This window comes from Bos mutus, chromosome 3 (genome assembly GCF_027580195.1).
Source record: "Bos mutus isolate GX-2022 chromosome 3, NWIPB_WYAK_1.1, whole genome shotgun sequence".
NCBI classification, from domain to species: domain Eukaryota; kingdom Metazoa; phylum Chordata; class Mammalia; order Artiodactyla; family Bovidae; genus Bos; species Bos mutus.
In genome coordinates this window covers 48,125,918-48,133,022 of record NC_091619.1, presented here as the reverse complement: position 1 = coordinate 48,133,022, position 7,105 = coordinate 48,125,918, and the positions used below count along the sequence as shown (strand labels likewise).

General features: G+C 47.3%; 1 non-coding gene across 1 annotated transcript; it reads left to right on the top strand.

The window, feature by feature from the left end:
* The first annotated feature begins 5,736 nt into the window (after positions 1-5,736).
* Positions 5,737-5,821, top strand: TRNAR-UCU (transfer RNA arginine (anticodon UCU)). Its single transcript is given in 2 exon segments — positions 5,737-5,773; positions 5,786-5,821. It is a non-coding gene; the product is annotated as a tRNA-Arg (tRNA).
* The last annotated feature ends 1,284 nt before the right edge of the window (positions 5,822-7,105 follow it).

The following is a 7,105-nucleotide window of genomic DNA, read 5'->3' as shown; positions in this document are numbered from 1 at the left end:
TATCACCTCCTAAATTAACCATTCTAAAACACAGCCATTCTCATGCCAAAAGAAACGGCCTACTGCGTGAAATCCACGTTTCTCATCCTGAACCAAGCTTGCCCCCAGCCCCCTTGCCACATCTGGCCTCTATTCTACTTGCCCAGCATCCTGACGCTGCAAACCCTCACCCCAGCTGGACATTCATAAGGACTCTTTTGAGTCTCTTTTCTATGTTAATATCTAAATTTCTTCATCCTGGCGCTTTTTCTTTTCCTTCTCTTATTCCACCTTGCCACCTACTGTATTAAATAGCTTGCTTAATGGTGAGCACTAAGCTTATTAGGATGAAAAAAGCAATCATTTAAATGTTGTGAGCAGATTTTGTCTTCATAAATCCTTCAGGGATGCATTGTTTTTCTCTTGCTTTGGGAAACCATGTGGTTGCATTCAGGAAGATAAGAATCCATACAAGGTTCTTGGGGGAGAATAATGAGGAAACCACGGAGCTGAAGGTAGATGTTTTAGTTGGAGAAGCTGAGCCTTCCGTTTGGTACATCATGCAGAAGCTGAGCGTTCTGTTTGGTACATCATGTAAATATGATGTCAACAGCTGAGTAGGAGTCCAGTAGGGAGGTTGAGAATGTTTCTTGAGTTGCAACAAATTTAGCTGACCCTGTATCTGAGGTGGTTTGTTCCTGCAGAATGTATGAGATTTCTTTATTGAGAGCTGCTTGCTAATAATAACAGCACACAGTTGCTACACACTTACTGTGTGCCAGGACAGAGAGAAACCCTTTCAAGGATTAACTCCCATAATCCTCACAACAACTTTAGGAGTTTTCAGAGGTGGAGGAGAAGGCTCAGAAAAGTTAGAGCTGATGTCTTACAAATTAGAGGCACAACCAAGATGTGAACACCAGGAGTCTGACTTCACAGCCTATGTTCCTAACCGCCACTCTCGGAGTGTTTGATTTTTTAAAAAATCTCTTCCTTTACATTTTTCCTTTTACAAAAGATAATTAGTATAGAGTATATGCTTTTTATTTGGGAGTGCAAACTCAAAAACAGTTTACTGGTAGGGATACCCAATCATATTTTGCCACTTTTTCATATGCCATCTTGCATTAGTTTGCTCCTTGTTTCATAGTCACAGGTATTTCTCCCAAGGAATCTGAAGTGTCCTTAAAGGTAGGGATTGTGTCTTAAACTTCTATTCTAGCTCCCACAGTAGGCCCAACTGCATCCTCCCTAAATACTCCTTGAATTGAATTATACTGGTATTCCAATGACCTTCTCCCTCTGGAGCAAAGCAAAGCTAGTGAAAATAAATAGAAATACAGTGGATTTCTAGAGATTCTGGGGAAGGCTGAAGCTGCTTCTAAGCACTGCAAATATAACTCAGTAACTTAAAAATAATCCTTCTATACAAACATGAGAAGTGTTACTAGAGACTCCCAGAGGGGTATAATGATCCGAACTTAAAAATAAGACACCAAGATGAAGTAGGGTTTTGCTGCCCAGGGAACTCAAATTGCAGCTGGGTGAAGGTCAGCCGGCTCGCAGGTGGTTATGTAGTCTGTGCTTTGGCTCCCTCTGTTGGCAGAAAAGAAGAGGTTTGTCTGTTTTTACCTGTAGGAATTCTTGGTGCAAGTTGTGTGATGGTTCTTAACTGCATGTACTATTGCCTGAGATTCAGCTCTTAGATTTAGTAAAGGGGATGAGAAAACCTACTGGATCTTTCTCCTCAGATGGAAACTAAATACAGATTTTCATTCCTTTTATATGCTAACATTGCTGCCTCTAAAACCAGACTCACTACAAACCACTTATTGTCAGAGAACATACACAGCACTTGTTCTGCCATGGCTTTCCCAGGCATCTAATTGTAAGATGTAAAAAAATATATCTTGATTGCTCACAGAGTTGGTCACACAAGCCCTGGTTTTCCCACACTGTCTGGTAACCTTGTGTCTTGGTAATGTTTTCCACGACAAAGACAAGAGGTTTTGATCTCAACTATGGCACCCCACTCCAGTACTCTTGCCGGGAAAATCCCATGGACGGAGGAGCCTGGTAGGCTGCAGTCCATGGGGTCGCTACGAGTCGGACACGACTGAGCAACTTCACTTTCTCTTTTCACTTTCATGCATTGGAGAAGGAAATGGCAACCCACTCCAGTGTTCTTGCCTGGAGAATCCCAGGGACGGGGAAGCCTGGTGGGCTGCCGTCTATGGGGTCACACAGAGGTTGGACACAACTGAAGTGACTTAGCATAGCATAGCATAGCATAGCATACTGAAAGCAATCAAATATCTAAAAATTATTTGCTTGATTTATCAAGTGGAATTAAGGACAAACACGTCTTTCCTTAACATGTGATTTCTTTTTCTATTCCCCCTTCCCAGACCTTTCACATATGAGTCTGAAGTTGTTAATCATGTCAATGACTCATCATTTGTGATTTGGCTCCAATGCTCCCAGAATTCCTCTGTATGGTATTCCAAGGAAACATTAAGCCATTGCAATTCCAAGGACTAGTGAAGACTCTAAGATGCCACTAATGCCTGGCACATTTCCAAGTTCAAAAAAGATTAAACAAAAAACACTCTGAAGTCATTTGCTATTTTAAGAGTTAATTTTGTATATGTCAGAATTTCTCCTTCCTGCATATGAGGATATTTATTTTATTAATCTTAAAGGGGGCATAATGATGTTTTACATAAAGTGCATACTGTCAAGAAACTTTATGTATTGTGGTAAAATGAAACATACAGGCCTGGCATCAGTCTGGGCTCTGGCATTGTTTGGAGAGGCAATGAACACAGGCCCTTAGCATCCCTGCACGTTCTTGCTGAGTGTGCTAAGAATGTAAGACCCTGCTCACTTGGGTCATTCTTCCAGGCTGTGTTTGCAGTGAGCAACCTTGAAGGATTAGGGAAGGTCTGTGAGACAAAGAGCCGGCTTGCTTACTGCTTGCTATAAAATGGTAGGTTCCCCAAGATCAGCATTCCTCTTATGTAATGCAACCCATTTTGTGTGCAATCATCCATCTGAGCCCACCTGCTTCTTTCCTGTGAGAATTGGGGTTCAGAGAACTGATACAATCATGTTAACACTCTGGCTACGGTCATAGTCTTTCATCTCTGACCCAGGAGTCCTACGTGTTCTGTCAACATCCATGAAACTGGAAAGATGTCCTAACTGGCAAGTAGGGTAAAACAGACGATTCTTCAAAGTTCTTGTCACACTCCATTGGGGCCTCCCTACACAAGTCATTTAGCTGCAGTTTCCCTTCCTTATAAAGAGGATGATAGTATCTGGCTCATAACATTGTAGTGGTTCGGTTCAGTTCAGTTGCTCAGTCGTGTCCGACTCTTTGAGACCCCATGGACTGCAGCACGCCAGGCTTCCGTGTCCATCACCAACTCCTGGAGCCTGCTCAAACTCATGTCCATCAAGTCGGTGATGCCATCCAACCATCTCATCTTCTGTCGTCCTCTTCTCCTCCTGCCTTCAATCTTTTTCCAAGGAGTCAGTTCTTTGCATCAGGTGGCCAAAGTATTGGAGCTTCAGTTTCAGCATCAGTTCTTCCAATGAATATTCAGGACTGATTTCCTTTAAGATTGACTGGTTTGATCTCCTTGCAGTCCAAGGGACTCTCAAGAGTCTTTTCCAACACCACAAGTCAAAGGCATCAATTTTTCCACGCTCAGCTTTATTTATGGTGCAACTCACATCCATACATGATTATTGGAAAAACCATAGCTTTGACTTGATGGACCTTTGTGGCAAAGTAATGTCCCTGCTTTTTAATATGCTGTCTAGGTTGGTCATAGCTTTTCTTCCAAGAAGAAAAGCTTCTAATTTCATCTTCTACTTTCATGGCTGCAGTCACCATCTGCACTGATTTTGGAGCCTAAGAAAATAAAGTCTGTCACTGTTTCCATTGTTTCCCCATCTATTTGCCATGAAGTGATGGGACTGGATGCCATGATCTTAGTTTTTTGAATGTTGAGTTTTAAGCCAGGTTTTCACTCTCCTCTTTCACTTTCATTAAGAGATTCTTTAGCTCCTCTTCACTTTCTGCTATAAGGGTGGTATCATCTGCCTATCTGAGGTCATTGATAATTCTCCCGGCAATCTTGATCCCAGCTTGTGTTTACTCCAGCCCGAAATTTCGCATGACGTACTCAGCATACAAGTTAAATAAGCAGGGTGACAATACACAGCTGTGACTACTCCTTTCCCGATTTGAAACCAGTTTGTTCCAGGTCCGGTTCTATCTGTTGCTTCTTGACCTGCATACAGATTTCTCAGGAGACAGGTAAGGTGGTCTGGTATTCCCATCTCTTAAAGAATTTTCCACAGTTTGTTGTGATCTACACAAAGACTTTGGGGTAATCAAAGTGGAGTGAAGTTAAATAAGAATGTACTGATCCCTACTCTACTCGACCCTGTCTGGGTGCTTCCTCCCTCTTTAGCACTGGGATAGGGTGCGGAAGGCACGATGTAGCTGGGCAGAGTGGAACGGAGTGGACCACAGGGTAGGCTGCAAACGAGCCTGAAGAGATGGCACAGTAGCAGCCCCGCAATTTCTAAGTAGGCGGGCTCGGAAAACCGCAAGCTGATTGGAGCGGGGACCAAGGATTTTGTATGCAAAGACGTTTGCGGGGCAACCACGCGGTTTTTACTTGGCTCGTCTATTTCAAGTGGCTTTCCGGTCGTACTGATAGGAATTACAGGGAGCACTGAAACCCCAGGTTCCCTCAGACAAACCCTTGTATTAGTGGCGACCGCGCCCTTTCGAGCAGCAGGAGGTAACCCAGCCTGTGGCTGCGCCGCCTCCCGGAAACCCCGCGGCTGCTCTCGGGCGCGCGCCCCCCGACCGCTCGTGACCGCTCACGCATGCTCCCCGCGCTCCCACGCGCGCAGGCCCTTCGCCGCCGCCGCCCACGCAGCCGCGTGCTCTGGCCGCGCGGACTCGGCGGCTGCGCTGCGCCCACCGAGCCAGCTGCCAGCGCTGGGACGAGCTCTCGGAGGATGCAGCAGCGTGGGGCGCGTCGCCCCCCTCAGTCCACCAGAGCCCGGATACCTTAGAAATTCGGCTCTGGGTCTGTGGGGAGCGAAATGCAACCCAAACTCCATTTTGCCGAACCCCGCGCAAATAAACACACACAAGCATTCACACAGACGTCGCCGCGACCCGCGCCCGCCGCGGCGGATCCCGGCCGCGTGCGGCCAGGAAAGAGCTCGGGACCCGGGAGGGGTCGCTGCTCGGGACCAGCCGCTAAACGGTGCGACGTAAGTGCCCGGCGTTACCGGCCCGGCTTAAAGGCGCAACTGTCGGCTGGAGGCCTGCAACGCCGGGGCGGGGCCAGACCGGGCGGAACCGGTCGCGGGAGAGCGGGCAGGCGGGGGAGATCGGAAAGGAGAATAGCGGGGGAGGAGGAGCGCGGGCGTGATTTGTCCTTATCGGCCAGGTACGGCGGCGCCCAGGGCGGGCCGGAGACCGGGCTGCGGCTGAGCTCAGACTCAACCAGCCCGCGCCCGGCGCCCTCGCAACATCCCTTCTCTGGCAAGGCTAAGCCGACTTTATTAAAAGGCGGTCGCCGAATGAGGACGGGCGCCAGCTAGCGATGTTTGGAAGCGCCCTGGCTTCAGAGATACAGACCAACAATTAATGGGGGTGGTGGGAAGGGCGCGGGGCCGTCGCCTCTGGCTTAACAGAGCAGATGCGCGGAAACTCCAACAGGTGGCTCCGTGGCGCAATGGATAGCGCATTGGACTTCTAGAGGTTGAAGGCATTCAAAGGTTCCGGGTTCGAGTCCCGGCGGAGTCGGAGGTTTTTTCCAACCCCTGTTTTATTTTCTACACCAGTCATTTCTCTCCTTTTCTTAAAGGGTGTACACTCGCCTCGCATTCTCTGCCCGCTCTCCCCACTGCCTTCGGCTTTCTGCAGCTCTTTTTCTTCTAGTCGCTCTCACCTCTATAGTCTATCCCTCCCCTTACTTCCCTGGCTCGGTGGCTCTGGGCCAGGGCCCTGCCGACTCCGGAGCCTGATCCGGGAACTGGGGAAAGCAGCCCGGGCGGCATAGAGGCAAGGTCTCGCGGTTTCGGCCTAAGCAGAACGCGGGGGAGGCCCCGTCTCGGTTGTTCGGGAGAGCTGGCTCCAGACCCCTTCGCCAGGGGCGCGATTGTGGCTGCTAGGGAGGGAGGGGCGAGCGAAGGACAGGGAAACGCGCCCACACGGTGAGCAGTCTTCCAGCCCAGAAGGCTCCCAGCCCAGTGGGATCCTGTCACAAATGCAGATTTCTGGGCGTCACTCCAGTGGGGCCCAGGAATCTGACTTTCGAATAAGAACGCCTGCTGCTCTCCTCCTTGATTCCGGTGCAAAGAGACCCAAGGTTCACTCTGCCTGTCAGCTCCTTTAGGCAAGGCTATCTTTTACCTCTTCTAACAGATTCTTTACCGACTGAGCTACCAGCGAAGCCCTTCTGACAATTCATATCTTTGCATGAGATTAGGGTTCTACCTCGATGAATGCGAATAAATCAGTGAGTGGATGAAATTTTAACAATGCTGCAACAAACAATTCATGCAAAAAATACAAAATCCCAAATTGTCCAGAAAAGTACAGGGAAAAGTAAACATCTTTGTTCTTCCTATTTCCCAGCCCTTCTTCAACTCTATAAGCCATAAGTGAAAATGGTTTCTTGGAAATATTTTCAGATTTATTTTATGTCAGCATTGCTGCATCTACCCTCTTTATGTTTGTTGATGTTATTGATGTAGGTGGTTTCGCTATGCTTGCTAACTCACTTATTAATGCAACAGAACTGCCTTGTTCCATTGTACCTAAGTATCATAACGATTTAATAGTCCCCAATAGTTGGCCATATCAGTGTTGTGTTTTTTCCTAGTGTTTCAGTGAACATCCTTATTACTGTACACAAGTGCAAATTTATCTGTAGGATAGATTCTTAGGAAATTGAATTGCTGAATCAAAGGCTTGTTTGTGTGTTCTTTGATAGATATTACCAAATTGCTTTCATAGAGATTGTATCCATTTTACTGTCTCTAACAGTGATAAAATGGCATTTCAAATATGCTTAGAAGAGGAGGA